The 14,481-nt window shown below is 53.0% G+C and overlaps 1 long non-coding RNA gene across 1 annotated transcript; it reads right to left on the bottom strand.

Annotated features, from left to right (window-relative positions):
• Positions 1–2,472: 2,472 nt before the first annotated feature.
• LOC125159161 (uncharacterized) lies at positions 2,473–6,067 on the bottom strand. The gene is made up of 3 exons (XR_007149705.1): positions 5,843–6,067; positions 5,545–5,706; positions 2,473–2,838 (listed from the first exon to the last, which is right to left on the bottom strand). It is a non-coding gene; the product is annotated as an uncharacterized LOC125159161 (long non-coding RNA).
• Between the last annotated feature and the right edge of the window lie 8,414 nt (positions 6,068–14,481).

The raw sequence follows: 14,481 nt of genomic DNA, 5'->3' as shown, positions 1-14,481 counted from the left end.
TCCTCTGCTGCCCTCCGGGGCTACGTTGGGCTCAGGACGGGGGGAGGTCTGAAGGGCAGAGGAAGACCAGAGCTACTCAGCCCCTCTGGCTCTCCAAAACCTGCCGGTCCCCTGTCCACGCGCAAAACCCAAGAGCCACCAGGTCCCCCCGACTGCCCGATCGCGGGAAGTCAGCATGACTGTCCATCCCTCTGACCCCCCAAGTCCCTACCTGTTCCTCTTGCCCCACGTGGGTGCCTCAGTGCCTGGGGGGCCCGGTCCGTGTGTCTCTGTGGGGCACCGTTACCCACTGACTGCTATTGTCACCCAAGGCGCAGTCCCCGGGTTCTAGGCATGGTCTTCCCGTCCTTTCATGAAACCTGTCTCAGCCAGCTCAGTGGTCACGACAGAGCGTGACAAAGTCCCGCATGGCTCCAACGGCAGAAACGCGTTCTCTCCCAGCCCCAGAGGCCAGTCTGACATCAAGGTGTGGGCAGGGTTGCTTCCTTTGAGGCCTCTTTCCTGGGCTCGTGCACAGCTGCCTCCTTCCTGCACGTGTCTGTGTCCTTGTGTTCCCTGCCTGGAAGGATATAAGTCACATGGATTGACCTCATCGCAGTCTCCTCTGTAAAGGCCCCACCTGCAGATAGAATTCTGTTCTGAGACGCTGGGGTTAGAACTTCAACATAAGAATTTGGGGGGGATAGTGGGGCCTGGGTGGCTCAGTCGGTGGAGCGTCCGACTTCGACTCAGGTCATGATCTCGCAGTTCGTGGGTTCAAGCCCCCCGTCGGGCTCTGTGCTGACAGCTCGGGGCCTGGAGCCTGCTTCGGATGCTGTGTCTCCCTCTCTGCCCCTCCTCCACCCGTGCTTGCGCGTGTTCTCTCCCTCCCTCCCTCCCTCTCTCTCAAAGATAAAAAGTAAAGGGGAAAAAAGTGGGGGGGGGCATACGGTTCAACTCCCAATGAGCACCTACCCCATTTTCCCCTGGTGGTTGGCACCCATCCCCCACTAGTAAAACAGCGTCTTCTCTACCTGCTGGTTCAGTGGTCTGAGGACCCGATGGAGCCCCTGGGCTCCCGGCCTACAGGAGGGGGACTGAGTCGCCCGGTGGGCCAGGCCCTTCCTTGGATGCCAGGACCTTCAAGCTGGAAGAGCTGAGATTCCCTGGGCAGTGAGGCTGCCCCCGCCCCCCCAACCCTGGGTTCTGGCTTTTGGTGGAACAGCAGCACACGGACAGAGTTTGCACCTCAGCCCTGAGCTCCTAGCTCAAGCCGGAGGTCGGAGGAGTCCCTCCTTTGGAGGTGGCTGTGGCTCCGGGGCAGTCAGGACGGCACCGCCGTACCCTCTGCCGGTCGTGGTGTCCCCACCGTGACTGCAACTTCGTGTTGTCAGGCTGCCACCAGGTTGCCCACGCAACCCCGTTCTCCGACCCGCTGACGGGTAGCTTTGGTCCTTGCGGATTTGTGGTTGGGCTTCCCGAGAGCTGGGGAGTCCTCGTGACTGGTCCACACGCAGTCTCTCTGCCTGGGCTCGGGGCGATAGCACTGGGGTGGCAGGGAGGCCTGAGTCCCAGGTGCGGGGACACCCCCAGATCCAGGCAGGTGTGTCCGTGGGACACAACACCCTCCCTCCGTGCTTCTCCCCGGACCTCGTCCTCAAGTTTCCCGTCTTGGGCTTCAGGAGTCTGGCCAGCCTCCCGCCCCTCTGGACGATACCTTGTGCGAAGCCGGGCCGGCCCGGTGCGTGGGCTGGGTTCGGCCCGCTGAGGCACCGTACGTGTGTGCCTTTGCCCACAACCGTGTCTGCACGTTCTCGTATCCCAACAGCCAGCAGGAACCCACCCACCCCCCCCGCCCCCTCCCCGGTAAAGCCCCGGTGGGCTGAGAGCAAGGGCGGCCGGCACTTCCTGTCTGTTCCACTGACTTCCAGCTGTTCCTGGGCCAGTCCCTACTAGTTTTCCTTCGGGACGGAACACTGCACGCACTTGGTCCTCAGGGGGCACTTGGGTCACACGGCCACTGGGGAGATGGGACCAGACTTCTGCCCCAGCTCAGGGCCGCTTTTCAAGTGGATAATTAATTTTTTTCAATGTTTATTTTTGAGAGACAGAGTGAGTTGGGGAGGGGCCGAGAGAGAGGGAGACACAGACTCCGAGGCAGGCTCCAGGCCCCGAGCGGTCAGCACAGAGCCCGACGCGGGGCTGGAACTCACAAACCGCGAGATCATGACCCGAGCCGAAGGCGGACGCTCCACCGGCTGAGCCCGCCAGGCGCCCCCTCGAGTGCATAACTGATTTTGATCAGGAGGAAGTGGCCTTGCCCTAGGGCGCTAGGAGTCTGGGCTGGAGGGCTTTCTCCTGTGGGCACCTGCCACCGGCAATGTGGGCCCGACGGGCCGTCCACCCAAGTGGCGAGTGGCCTGTGTCCTGCCTGGATGAGCTGCAGGGACTTCTCTTGCCGACGCTGCCCGATGCCCAGGAAAGCGGCTAGAGAAGACTGCGTGTGCTGGTGCGTGCCGCACCCCCAGTCTAGAGTGTCACCGAGCACTGGGCCTCGCAGAAGCGGGTGCTGTCGGGCGCGGCGAATTCCCTTAGTTCAGACAGGACGTGCCGGCATCTCCTAGACCGTCGGATCCCGAAGGTTTTCCTGGAAGCTCCTGGCCTTTCCCACCCTGTGGTCACCACGGGTCTTACCAGGGCATGCAGGGTACTTGCCCAAGTTCGGCCGGCCGGCCGCCCGGCCGGGCAGTGTCCTCTTCAGGGCCAGACTAAGACGGGGGTGGTGCCGTCAAGGTGCACCGTGGGAGCGTGCTGGCCTCTGCGTTGTGCGAAAACTGGCTGTTACGATTTTCTTCTTCGCTGAGGACAGAAAAGCATATGCAGGTTAGCCGTGGATCAGGTGACGGAACCACATGTGGTTTTCTCCGTACTCTCAGCTACGATCGGCCTCGCCACAGGATACGTGGTGGTCACCTGTCCTGGCAGCATCCGGCAAGCTGTGTGAACACAGAAGGGATCCGCCCCCTGGCAGCTCCCAAGGGTCTGACGCCGGAACCGATCTCTGCGGGTGTCGCACAACCGTGCTGGTCTGGGCTGGGCAGGGAGGGGCCGGCCTGGGGGCTTCCGCAATGGCCGGGCCACTGGTTACATAGAAACGCCCCCTCCCTACGTTCCGGGGACTACAGAAGGCCCTGAAGGCAGAGTCTGCAGAGCCCTCGGGCTCACGGACTCGGCCAGTGCCACCTCTACTGCCCCCCGCCGCCACTGTAATGGCTTTCAGGTGATGGTATTGGCATCATCCCAGGGCCATTATCCAGTAAACCCCAGAGGTCTGAGAGCAGTCACAGTGCCCCGTATGCACTTGGGGACACGTGCCAGCAACTGCGTTACGAGCTCTTCCTTTAGGGGACCCGACCTGCCCCTCCATCAAGGGCTCTGGAGCGTCACTGTGACTGGTCGTGTCTGAGAACGGCCCACCAGACACCATCTGCCTGCAGATGCCCCGAGCAGGTGCTTTGGAAGCTGCCCGTCTGCTTCGTCTCTTGGCGCCCTGCACGTAACCGGTCGCTTCTTGTTTGCAGAAGACGCCTGCAGTCCGCCACTTCAGAGACACCCACGTGTGGGCCGCCCGGGGCCCCTCAGGACTTGATCCGACTCACTGGCCTGTCTCGGGCACGGCCAGGACCCCAGGTCCCGAGCGGCAGGTCCCGAGGCGGGTGGCGCTGTAGTTGCCGGTGGGCAGCCAGCCTCCTCCACTCCAGGCGCTCGGGCCGGCTCCGCACACCCGGTCCCCGTGGCCGCACCGTCACGCACCTGTGTGCCGATCGAGATACGCTGCCATGAGGCTTCTCGGGTCCTGTCAGGGCAGCTGCAGAGACCCGGGCTTCCTCGCCCCGGGGGGGAGGGGGGTGCCGTGTTAGGGTCGCACCTCCTCGTGGTTCTGGAGGCGGAGGGATGACCGGGCACAGATGTGACGGGCGAGGGCTTGATGGCCCTGGGCTAGAGGACCGAGCGGCCTTGGCCCCATGTCCTCCTCAAGTCTCGGGTGTCCCTCCTGAGGGACGGTTTGCAAGCAGTTTACAGGTTGTAAACGCTACTCCTCAGCAAACGGGGACCTCCGCGAGTCCAGCCTTGCGCCACCCAGTGGCCACAGAGACCCGGCCCCACGTGGCCCCGCTCAGCTTCCCTTCTTCCCTTTCTGCTTCCACCTGCGCTGTGCCCGGGGAGCCACTTCCCAGCCACAAGGTCAACCCCCAACTCCTCAGAGCTGAGCCGCCTCGTGCCAGGAGCCCGTGTGGAAGGTCCGTGTCCTGGGGCCACTGCCAGTGCTGATGGCCCCGTGGGTCAGGGCCCCGGCAGGGAGGACGTGCGCACTCCGGCTTCGACGCAGGGACCGGCTGCAGAGGCGGGTCGGGAAGCAGAAAGCCCAAGGGAGCCCCAGGCAGGGGTGTTACCCTTCCAGGTGCGAGGGAGGAAGAGAGGGGTGCCCCGCAGGCCCGAGGCCTCTAACCTTGCCCTTGGACTCCTCCCAGCTTGTGCATAGACCAAACCAGGCATGACTTGGAGTCCAGCACAGGGAGGGGCCGGCAGTGGGCCTGCTGGGGGAGGGGAGGGGAGGGGGGCCCCGTTGAGGGCCGCAGGAGGGGTGGCGCGGCTGCAGAGGAGGGCCACCCTGAGCCTGGTGCCCTCGCTCACAGCCCAAAGAGGGCGCTGGGGCAGCTTGGGCAGTGGGAGGGTGTGGATGGAACCTGGCCCCTGGCGTGATGGGACGGCACGGATGCACACCCCTCCCAGGCTGGGTGAGTGCGGGGTGTGGCTGCCGGGGTTCATGCGTGCCACTGTCCGGCCCAGCACCGAGACGTTACCATCTGCCATGCCCACTGGGGCGTGGCCCAGGCACCCTGACACCAGGCCAGAAGTCTCCCCGACACCCTTCTGGTCGAGGGTCTCCACCTGGGTTGGCAGAGGAGAAGGCCTCTGCAAGCGGCCCCTCCCCGCCCGAGCCAAGTTGGGCTGTGGATACCCCCACTCAGCAGCCAGAGGGCCAGAGCCCCGTCGCCCACCGGCCACACAGGGGCCCCGGGCGGGCTGGCGCGATGGCCGTCCCTCCAGGGGACGTCGTGTGTGGTAGGCGGGAGGGGGCCGTGAATGCCAGCACCGTCCCCAGCTCCTGCCTCCCGCTCCAGACCACTACCCTTGGGGAGAGCTACAGAGAAGCCTGAGAAGGAACACCCCGGGCCAATGACAGTGTGAGCTGGGCTTCGCCACCAGGGAGGCTTGTCCACCGGTCGGCCCTGCTCAGGATGGCCTGGCCTGCCCAGGCCGGGGGCAGGGGCGGGGGATCCCCTCAGGGACCAGGGGTGCACATACGCAGGGGCCTGAGGCTGGTTCTCAGCAGGAGTGTTGGTCAGCCCCAGGAGTTCTCGCCCCGTCCTGGGAGAGCCCGCCGTGAAGCAGGACTGGTGTCACACGCCCACACCCGGTGACCCTTCTGTGGGGACAGCCAACCCCGGGAAGGGGCTCCCAGGTCAAGGCTTAGACCAGGGGCTGCTCCTCCGAGCTCACCTCTCAGAAGGATGTGCGTGGGGCCGCCCCCCGTACGCTGTCTGTGGCTGAGAGTCACAGGTAGCACCCCCGGTGTCCCTCGAAGAGGAAGGAGTAAGTGGGTCCCGGTCTGGCCAAACAGTGGTTCCAGAACAGATGCAGGAAGGAGGCCAGCCCTGTGCTCTGTTGAGGGAAAGCTCCAGTGTGTTCTCAAGTTGAGAGAGCAGTGGCAGGAGGGAAAGCAAAACCAAAGAGGTTGCGCGCGTGTTAAGACGTCTAGAACGATTTACATCCCCGAGTCGGGCATTCATGTACTCACTCAACAAACACTGATGCGGCGTCCGTGTGCCGCAGGCCTGTCCCCTCGGCCGTGTCCTGACCCGACCGCTCTGTGGAGGGCTCTCCTCTGTCCTTCCAGCACGTCAACCTGGGTTGTCTTTTAAAACAGCGCCTTTGCTGAAGCATAACGGAACCGATAATGTGCACTATCGAAAGTGTACAATTGGATACGTTTTGGCACATTTACATCCAAGACCACAGTCCAGACAGCATCATCAATCACCCCCAGACGTCCCCACGCCTCCCCCGTCCCCGGATCCTGCCCTGTCCCCGCAGAGCCACTGGCTGTTCTAGAATGTTACACAGATGCCATCATGCAACGTGCACTCTTTACTTCTAACGTTTCTTTCCCTTGAGACACCTGTTTCATTCTACTGTTGACTAGGTCCCGTCCTGTGGGTGTGGGGCAGTCCGGGTGCCCACTCACTTGTGGGACATCTGTGTGGTTTCCGGTTTGGGGCTGTCACATCCGTGCACCAGTCTTTGTACGGACACGCGCCTTCTTCTCTGTTGGGTAAACACCTGGGAGTAGCATGACCAGATCGCAAGACTAGACGCGATGTGTGCTTACCTCTGAAAACGCTTGCTAAACCGTTTTCCAAAGTGGTCGTGTCACCCGTGTGGGGAGCTCTGTTCAGCACACGCCTACGTTGATCTGGCGCCTCGGAAAGTGCGCTAATATTAGTTCTGGTGGCTTTTTTCTTGCAGATTACATAGAATTTTCTACATAGATGATCATGTCATTTGCAAGTCAAGGCCATTTTGCTTATTTCTTTCCAATCCGTACTGGCTCGAACCTCCAGGTACAACGTGGAATAGCAGAATGGAAAGAGCGAACCCACCGCCTTGTTCCGATTTCAGAGCGAGCCTTAGCGTTGGCCTTTAATAATTAAGGTGATGTCAACAGTAATGTTTCTTCAGACCGGAGAAGCCTTTTCCAGGGTTAGGTTGCTGAGAGTTTTTTTCCATCGGGACCAGGTATTAGATTCTGTCCGTTGCTTTTTCTGTATCTATCGGGGTAATCTTACGGCTTTTCTTTCAGTTAACATGGTAAATTACACTAACGGATTTTCAAATGTCAATTTGCGTCTCTGGGCTCAACCCCACCTGATCACCATATGTTATCCCTTTTCATACTTGCCGGTTTCATGGAATGAGTTGGGAGGTGTTTCCTTCTCTTCCCTTTTCTGGTAGCATTTTTGTAAAATGGGTTTTGTTTCCTCCCCAAATGTTTGTTTGTTTTTCTTTTTGTTTGTTTGTTTCTAGGAATCTCTACACCCAATGTGGGGCTCGAACTCACCACCCTGAGATCAGGAGTCACACGCTCCGCTGACTGAGGCAGCAAGGCTCCCCCTTCCCTAAATGTTTTGTAGAACTTCTCAGTGAAGTCCTCTGGGTGTGATGTTTTCTTTGTGGGAAGGTTTTTAACTATAAGTTCAAATTATTTAATAGATATACTCAGGCTCCCTAGCTCTTGTAGAATGAGCTCTGGCAGTTTTTAATATTCAGTGAATTTTTCCATTTCATCTAATGTGTCGAATTTGTTGGTGTGAAGTTATTAATAATATTTCCTGTTTTTATATTAACGTGTGTTAGACCCATAGTGGTGTAGCCCCTCTCATTCCTGATATCAATTCCTGTTTCATTTCTCTTTAACTCCAGATCCATCTGTAAGAGAGTTATGGATTTTACTGATTTTCTTAAAGAAACAGCTTTTGGTTTCATTATTTTTCTCTATTTTTCTATTTCATTGATTTCTTTTTTCTTTTTTCAACGTTTTTTTTATTTATTTTGGGGATAGAGAGAGACAGAGCATGAACGGGGGAGGGGCAGAGAGAGAGGGAGACACAGAATCGGAAACAGGCTCCAGGCTCCGAGCCATCAGCCCAGAGCCCGACGCGGGGCTCGAACTCACGGACCGCGAGATCGTGACCTGGCCAAAGTCGGACGCTCAACCGACTGCGCCACCCAGACGCCCCTCTATTTCACTGATTTCTAATGTGACCTTTATTATTTCTCTTTCTGTCTACTTTGGGTTTCATCTGTTCTCATGATGGACGCTAAGGTCAATGAATCATGTCTTCTCTAAAATACATGCGTAGTGGTATACATTTCCCTAAGTACTGCTTTAACTGCATTCCACAGGTTTTTTTTTTACATGTTGTCTTTTCATTTCCATTTTGTTCAAAATAACTTTTTAAGTTGCATTTGCATGTTCTCTTTTGTGGAAAAATAACTTTTTAAGTTTATTTACTTATTTTGAGAGAAAGAGAGCGAGCACAAGCTGGGTGAAGGGTCAGAGGAAAAGAGAATTCCATGCAGGATCCATGCTCAGCATGGAGCCCAATGTGGGGCTTGATCCCATGACCCTGGGATCATGACCTGAGCCAAAATCAAGAGTCGGTTGACCAACTGACTGAGCCACCCAGGTGCCCCATAGTGTAAAATAATTTTTAATTTTCATTTTGTTTTTTCTTCAATACATGGGAAATTAAGAAGCAGATTATTTGGTTTGCAAATATTTGCGAATTTTCCAGATAGCTTTCTGTTAGTGATTTTTAATATAATTGTAGTGTGGTCAGAGAGCATTCTTTTAATGACTTGAATTATTTTATATATGTTGAGACCTGGGCCCAGAAGATGAAAGACTCTCCTATAAATATTAATTAGGCCAAGTTAGGTGGCAGTGTTTTTCAAGTCTTCTATGTCCCTAATTATTTTGTGCCCATTTGTGGAATCTAATATTGGGAGAAGAGAGTGGAACTCTGTGTATAATTGTGGATTTGCCCATTTCCCCCATCAGTTTTTGCTTCATGGACTTTTATCATCTGTCATTAGGTTCATGCACATTTAGGGTTGTTATGTCCTTTTGATGATGTTATCAGTTTGTTATCGCAAAATGAACCTATTTATCCCTGGTGATACTCTCACTGTGGGTTTTCTTTCTTTTGATGAGCGTCAGCATAGGATAACTCTCCCCACCCTTTTACTTTCCCCGATTTGTGTCTGTGAAGTGCGTTTACATAGGTAGCACCAAGTTGAATCTTGCTATTTTACCCAATCTGGCAACCTCTGCTTTTTAATTGGGATGTTTAGGCCATTTACATTTAGTGTGATTATTGATGTGGTTGGGTTTAATCTGTCATCATGCTATTTATCTTTTATTTGTCTTGTCTATTGTTTCCCCCACTTTTCCTGCTTTCTGTCTTAAAAAAAAAAACAAAACTCATTCCGGGGAGCCTGGCTGGCTCAGTCGGTTAAGTGTCTGACTTCAGCTCAGGTCACAATCTCTCTCTCAAAAGTAAACAAACAAACAAACAAACAATAAAACCCTCATTCAATCTGTCTCCTTTGTTGCTTTAAAATTTTTTTTTAATGTTTATTTATTTTTGAGAGAAAGACAGAGACAGAGCATGAGCGGTGAAGGGGCAGAGAGAGGGAGACACAGAATCCAAAGCAGGCTCCAGGCTCTGAGCTGTCAGCACAGAGCCCGATGCGAGGCCCAAACCCACGAACCGCAAGATCATGACCCAAGCCGAAGTCGCACGCTTAACCGACTGAGCCACCCAGGCACCCCTCCTTTGTTGCTTTATTAGGTGCAACTATTTTAGTGACTGCTTTGGGATTTATACAGCATGTTTTTAACTTGGCAATGTCTCCTGTCAATGATATGATACCGTCTCTATGTAGTAAAAGAGCCCTGTTACACTGTATTTTCACTTTTTCGTCCCAGACTTTGTGCTTTTGTGGTCATATATTTTACTTTTTCATATGATACAAGCCCCACAATACACTGTTGTTGTTTTTGCTTTAAACAGCTGATTCTCACGGTGTCTGGTTGGCTCAGTCAGTAGAGCACGTGACTGTTCATATCAGCGTCTTGAGTTCAAGCCCCACATTGGATGTGGAGCCTACAAAAAAAAAAATAGCTAATTGTCTTTTAAAGAGATTTAAATAATAAGAAAAACATTTCTTATTATTACTCATGAAGCTACCATCTCGGGTGCTCTTTATTATTATCAATAGTGTGTGTGTGTGTGCACGTGTGTGTCCGTGTGCATGTGCGTGCATGTGTGCGTGTGTGTGTTCAGGTTTCCATCCGGTGCCACTTTCCTGCTGCTCAGAGGATGTCCTTTAACAGTTCTTCTAGTATAGATTTGCTGGTAAGTAATTCTTCCAGCTCCTTATGTCTGAAAAAGTCCTCATTTCATCTTTGTTCCCAAATGACATTATCGACAGTAAAGAATGAAGGTTGGCAGGTTTTGTTTTCAGTACTGTAAAGATCTTGCGCCACTGTCTTCCTGCACACACTGTGTTCACCCAACAGGACATCAACAAAACATCCTTTTCTTTGCTCCTGTATATAAAAAATTTCCCCTGGATACCTTTTTAAAAATAAGATTTATTTATTTATTTATTTACATCCAAGTTAGCATATAGTGTAACAATGCTTTCAAGAGTAGATTCCAGAAATTCATGCCCTATGTATAACACCCAGTGCTCATCCCAACAAGTGCCCTCCTTAATGCCCCTTACCTGTTTGGCCCATCCCCCACCCACAACCCCTCCAGAAACCCTCAGTTTGTTCTCCATATTTATGAGTCTCTTCTGTTTTGTCCCTCTCCCTGTTTTTATGTGATTTTTGCTCCCCTTCCCTTATGTTCATCTGTTTTGTCTCCTTAAGTCCTCATATGAGTGAAGTCATATGATTTTTGTGTTTCTCTGACTAATTTCACTAGCATAATACCCTCCAGTTCCATCCACGTAGTTGCAAACGGCAAGATTTCATTCTTTTTGATCACCGAGTAATACTCCGTTGTATATATATACACCACATTTTCTTTATCCATTCATCCGTCGATGGACATTTGGGCCCTTTCCATACTTTGGCTCTTGTCAATAGTGCTGCTATAAACATGGGGGTGCCTGTGTCCCTTCGAAACGGCACACCTGTATCCCTTGGATAAATGCCTAGTAGTGCAATTGCTGGGTCGTCGGGTAGTTCTATTTTTAGTTTTTTGAGGACCCTCCATACTGTTTTCCAGAGTGGCTGCACCAGCTTGCATTTCCACCAACAATGCAAAAGAGATCCTCTTTCTCCGCATCCTCGCCAACATCTGTTGTTGCCTGAGTTGTGAATGTTAGCCATTCTGACAGGTGTGAGGTGCTATCTCATTGTGGTTTCGATTTGTATTTCCCTGATGATGAGTGATGTTGAGCATCTTTTCATGTGTCTGTTGGCCATCTGGATGTCTTCTGGAGAAGTGTGTTCGTGTCTTCTGCCCATTTCTTCACTGGGTTATTTGGTTTTTGGGTGTTGAGTTTGATAAGTTCTTTGTAGATTTTGGATCCTAACCATTTATCTGATATGTCATTTGCAAATATCTTCTCCCATTCTGTCAGTTGCATTTTAGTTTTGCTGATTGTTTCCTTCGCTGTGCAGAAGCTTTTTATTTTGAGGAGGTCCCAATAGTTCATTTTTGCTTTTGTTTCCCTTGCCTCTGGAGATGTATTGAGTAAGAAGTTGCTGTGACTGAGGTCGAAGAGGTTGTTGCCTGCTTTCTCCTCGAGGATTGTGATGGCTTCCTGTCTTACGTTTAGGTCTTTCATCCATTTTGAGTTTCTTTTTGTGTCTGGTGTAAGAAAGTGGTCCAGGTTCATTCTTCTGCATGTCGCTGTCCAGTTCTCCCAGCACCACTTGCTGAAGACACTGTCTTGATTCCATTGGATGTTCTTTCCTGCTTTGTCGAAGAGTAGTTGGCCGTACGTTTGTGGGTCCATTTCTGGGTTCTCTCTTCTGTTCCATTAATCTGTTTTTGTGCCAGTACCATCCTGTCTTGATGCTTACAACTTTGTAACACAGCTTGAAGTCCGGGATTGTGATGCCTCCAGCTTTGGTTTTCTTTTCCAAGATTGTTTTGGCTCCCCTGGATACTTTTACACTATTCTCTTTTTAACTGTTCTTTAGCATTTTGAGAATGATGTACCAGCTTTAATGTAGTTTTCTTCATGTTTCTTGTGTTTAAGTTTTGTTGAGCTTTGGGAACTGTGGGCTTATGTTTTTCATTACATTTGTAAAAAAAAAAAAAAACAAACCTGGCCATTTTCTTAAAATGTATTTTCTTTCCTGTTTCCACCTCCTGTCTTCTGAGACTCCAACTCCACCGGTAGCTCACCTTTGTGGAGTTGCCCAGTGGCTCAGTGACAATTAGTTCATTTTCCTTTTCAGTCACTTTTCTCTTGGTGTTTCATTTGGATGGGCTTTATTGCTATGACTTCAAGCTCACAATTTGTTTCTTGTGCAAGATTCTATTAATCCCATTCAACGTATTCTTTATCTCAGACATTGTAATTTTCATTTCCAGAAGTTCCATTTGAGGCTTTCAAAAAATCGTCCATATCTGTCCTTAACATATTCAGGCTTCCCTCCAGCATCTCGAACATGTGGAATATGGTCACGGGGAGCGTAAAGGACGTTCTCGCCTACCAATTCTAAAATCTTTGTCACATATGAGTTAGTTTTGATTGATTTTCTCCCTCATTATGGGTTATAATTTCTTGCCTCTTTTCATGCCTAATTATTTTTGGTTGCATGTCAAACACTGTGTATTCTACCTTTTCGGGTGCTGGATAGTTTTATATTTCTGTAAATGTCCTTATGTTTGTTTCTGGGATGCAGTTAAGTTACTTGGAGCTTGTGTGACCCTTTTGGGTTTTGTCTTTAAGCTTTGCTGGGCAGGACCACAACTATATGTAGTCTAAGGTTGATTTTTCTCTGCTACTGAAGCAAAACCCTTCTTTCTACTTTAACTGATGCCCCTTAAATTAGGAGGTTCCCAACTCTGGCTGTCAGACACAGACACTATTCCCACCATCTATGGGCTTGCCTCCTTCTGGACGGTTCTTCCTCTAAGTTGGGTGGGCGTTTTCCTTCTAATTCTTGTACCAGCCTGCAGCCAGCTGAAGCCAGGAGGCTGACCCTCTGTGCATCTCTGGGGGATCTCTCCCTCTCTGCACAGCTATTTCCTCTCCAGGACTCTGCCCTGTGAACTCTGGTCGTCTTGTCCTCCCGGGACTCCTCACTCCATGCCCTCAACTGAGGGAGACCTCGGGGCTCTGCCTGGGTCCCCACTGCCTACCCTGAACCCTGGAAACCCTCTCCAAGCAGGGGAGCAGGGATGGTTGTAGTCTTTCTCACTCGTGTCCCATCTCTCAAGGATCATTATCCTTTGCTGTGTGATGCTCTGTGTTTTGGGTGCTATTTTTCACATATATTTCTTTCTTTTTTTTTTTTTTTTTTTTGCTGTTTCGGGCAAGAGCATGTGAATCTGGTCCCTGTTACTTCATCTGGAGCAGAAGCAGAAGCCTGCACATCAGCTGGTTTCAATTCCCTGCCAAGCGCTTTCCACCATCTGACGCATTTCTCAGTCCTTACACCTGCTGTTACGATGCCGTGTGTGTGGGAGGGCTGAGGCCTCATCCTCCTGGCAAAACCCCACATCTCTAGCCCCCTGACAGAACCTGGCACAGGGCCGGGGCTCATTGTGTCATGCTTGAATGATACTATGAAGAACAACATATTTTGGGGGGTTCACCTGTGCCAGGCAGGTGAGAGACAGAAACTCCGCCACTCTGTGTGACCAGATGGTAGACGGGGGGACCGAGACAGGGAGGTTAGCCAATTGCCCTAAGTCTCAGTCTTAAAGGGGGAGGATTTAAACAGGTTTGGTGTTTCAGGGCAGCTGTCAGGAAGGGGCAGTGGGAGCTTGGCGGCGGGAGGGCTTCCTGGAGGAAGTGGCCTGGGCTGGGCATTCAGGCAGCCCTGGCTCCTGCCTGGGGAGCCCCGAAAGGTGGGCCTGGGGGTGTGGAAGTGGCGAGGCTGGGAAGGAGAGCTGGGTACTCTTTAGTGGGGGCCACCATGTTCTGTGCCCCCGCCAGGGGGCAGCGTGTCCCTGCGTGTCCCGTGGGACGAACCCCAGAGCAGCTCTCTGGGGCCCTACCAGTACCCACTGGGCGGCCACACCTCCTCGCCCACCTGCCTGGACTGCCGCCCCACCCGGGGCTGCTCATCGGCCTGTAACCCCTCCCAGCATCCACCTTGGCCCTCACACCCGCACTGACTGCGGCGCCTTCAGCCTACTTCCTTGTGTGTGACCTCCCCCGACGTCACAGCCACCTTTCCACACACCTGCCTTTGGTGGCCTACACGCCAGTCGGAGCTTTCACGCTCTGGTTGTGTCTCCTCACAGACCTGTTCCTGAAGTCCAGGGCAGCCTTTGCAGTAGCCGAGAACCCCTCCGCCCGCCTGCCCATCTTGTCCGGGAACGCCTGTCTGTACCCCCAGTGCCAGCCCCCCGCCCAATCCCTCCTTCTCAGGCGGGTTGGAACCAGCTCTCCGTGCTCCCTCCCCACCTGCGGGGCCTGAGTCCAAGTGCCGGAAGCCTACTCAGGTCTGCCCTTGAGGCCTTCCCTCAGGGCGCACGCCGGACAGGGTTGGGCTGGGCTCACCTCCACCCACCCACGAAGTGCCTACCTGGTCCGGAGACAGGATTTGGGAACCTGCCTTCTCACTCACTTGGGAAGGGTGGGCAGTGTGGGCCTTGATAGCTCCAAACCCTG

This window comes from Prionailurus viverrinus, unplaced genomic scaffold, assembly GCF_022837055.1.
Source record: "Prionailurus viverrinus isolate Anna unplaced genomic scaffold, UM_Priviv_1.0 scaffold_45, whole genome shotgun sequence".
Taxonomy (NCBI): domain Eukaryota; kingdom Metazoa; phylum Chordata; class Mammalia; order Carnivora; family Felidae; genus Prionailurus; species Prionailurus viverrinus.
This window is presented reverse-complemented; position numbering and strand designations above follow the sequence as displayed.